Source organism: Chaetura pelagica, unplaced genomic scaffold, assembly GCF_000747805.2.
Source record: "Chaetura pelagica isolate M959 unplaced genomic scaffold, ChaPel_1.0 scaffold69, whole genome shotgun sequence".
Classification (NCBI taxonomy): Eukaryota; Metazoa; Chordata; class Aves; order Apodiformes; family Apodidae; genus Chaetura; species Chaetura pelagica.
The window spans coordinates 3626760-3629406 of NW_009970724.1; the positions used below are offsets into that span (position 1 = coordinate 3626760).

The window sequence follows — 2647 nt, forward strand, 5'->3', positions numbered from 1 at the left end:
GGCTGAGGCCGATCTCAGGGTTCTTGGTACTCTGGGTGAATTCATTGTTGTTATCCTCTTCATTCCTGTCAGCTCCTTGAAATTTATCTTTAATGTGAGTTTCCATAGGTACTCCATTAATGTCTTGCTTTAAATCAAAAGGGAAAGTGCAACATTCTGGTGACATATTTGGAGACTTGGTATGGGGAGCTGGCCAAGGCCTTGATGAAAACGTGAAAATCTCTCTTCCACGTGGTGATCACCTGTTTCATTGCTGTGGTATTCAACAGAGGCAATCTCTGGTGAGGTTAAATTGTGGCAGGCTGAATCTTCAGTAGCTACAAACTACTCACTCCTATCCTACTGGGTACTGGGACTGAAACTTTCTGGAAACACCCATTCATCACTGGTTATCTCCCATGTGCTTCTGACTGCTTTTTCTGGGGATAATTTACAACTGTTTTTGTCTGGTGATGGTCCTTATGGTGGGGCAAGCTGAAAAGCTGCTTCTTGACTCTCGAAGCTTTTCTCAGTTTGAATTACAGGGTCATTTTAACATATTTTTCATTGTTTGGCGAGTATTCCTTCTGCCTCTTTGATCTAAAGAATCATTGCACGGTGAGAATGACAGCTCCAGTCTCTTGGTTTCTTGTTCATTTCCCTTAACTTTGAAGTCAATGTGATCTATTTCTTTTGCTACCCCAGGTCTTTGTTACATTTCCAGATACCCTCACACCACCTCTTCTGTTTGAAGATGGAGGTGGCCACAGGATCTTTGATCCAAATGCAATATATGACACATCCTGAGTTTTACTGTCGTGTGTATTACCTTGTCCTCTGTTAACTAAGGTACCTGTTTCTTGCACTGTTACTGGGTTTCTTTCTCCATCTTTTTATTTCTGGGTTGTGAATTTTAGTCAGGTTCAGCAATTGTGTAACACGTGGCACATCTGTATGTAGCTGGCAGGTTTGAGGAATAACAGCTGTGGGCTCATAGCGTAAATGAACCACCACACGTATCATCTTTCTCAGCTGTATTTTGCCTAGATTTTAAAGTGAAGATCTTTCTCAGTTTACAGCTAGCTGAAACAGTAATTCCATGCAATGAGTGAAAGACAGCTCCTCTGAATATTTCTCTAGAGAATGCTGACATGTCAATACACATTGTACCATCTTTTGCTTGAGCGTAAACAGGATTTTTTTGCACGCAGAGTGGTTAGAGACAATGTGGACAGTGAGAAAGACAATCTTCTTTTAGTATTTCCTAAATCAGTTATCAGTAACTCAGTGGAGAAGTCTTTTCCCAGTGGTGCAAAAATCTTCAAGTGTTAGAAATTGCTGGAGCATTCCCAAAGTTTGTCCAGTTTCTTTTGGTAGCTGCATTTTGTTGATTTGACTGCTTCCTTTAAGTACAAAACCAAAGCCTTTTACTATTTTCTCATATTCTTTCTGTGTAGCTGATGGATCACCAAGAATCTTCCATTTTGCTCCTGTGTTCTTGCCTCGAGCACTGAATATTTCAATAAATGGGCCACCCTGATACTGATATTTGAACATTCTCCAGCTTCCATGGGCAAAAAACAATTTCAGCATCTCAACCAGTAAAGACACAGGCTACACTGGGCAAAGGTAGGGGGGATTGAGGCTGCACCTGCAAAGGGGGTGGACCCAGGGTTCCCCATGTGGTGAGGGAGAGTCACATGGAAAAGACAAGGTGTAAAGGCCGCAAGTTTCTCCTGGGGAGGTTCTGATGGGACACGAGGCAAATTTTTCACCATGATGACAGTCAAACATAGGAGTAATCTCCCAAGGGAAGTGGTAGATTCTCTCGCATCGGACAGGTTTAAGTCTCAACTTGACAGTACGCTGAGCCATCTGATATAAATTGCAGTAATAAATAGAAAGGCCTACCAGATGGTCCTTGAGGTCCCTTCCAACCTGCCATTCGGTGATTATTTTCAAAGGCTAAATTTTAATCCAATGAAGAAGGAAAAGCCCAGGTCGTAGCTAAAGAAAAGTTTGCTTAAGACACGAAGTGGGCTAGGAGTTGCCCGTAAACTTTCATATGCTTGAATTGAGTCTTTTTTTAATATAAATTAGTTACTTTTCTTTAGACATAAAAAGGTGCATAGGGAAATTGAGAGCCCTCTGTCATAGTCTAGTTTTATAATATAGTAATAGGGCTGGTTCCCTTGATTGCAGCATGATTTTGGTGAAAGAAATACCTTGCAGGTATGCTTTATTACTCAAGTTTAAAACCATAATACAATGCTTTAATAATACTTTCAAAGTGTTTTGGATTTTTTTTTATTTCATAAGAAAATATGTAAGATTTGCTGTCAGCCTTTTGCCTGTGGAAGTGTAGTAGTTACCTGCTGTTAGGTAGCTTAAGAAATAGCAGTGTTATCTTCACATATGTGATTTTCTGCAGGAAAAGCAAATCAAACAGAGTTGGGATTTAATTTACAATAACTTTTAATGAGCACAAGAAGAATCCCATTTCTGATACTTAAAGGATAGAACTTCTGGGAGATACTGTTACAGTCTAGTTTTCAACTGCAGATCTCTTCATACAGTGTCATTAATTGTAGTCCTAAATCTACAAGAAACCATACAATTGCTGGAGCAGTATCACAAAGGGGAAAAAAAAATGTTACTTAGTGCTTAT

General features: G+C 39.9%; 1 pseudogene; it reads right to left on the bottom strand.

Moving 5' to 3' along the window:
- Positions 1-459: 459 nt before the first annotated feature.
- On the bottom strand, positions 460-1144 carry LOC104396830 (annotated as a pseudogene).
- Between the last annotated feature and the right edge of the window lie 1503 nt (positions 1145-2647).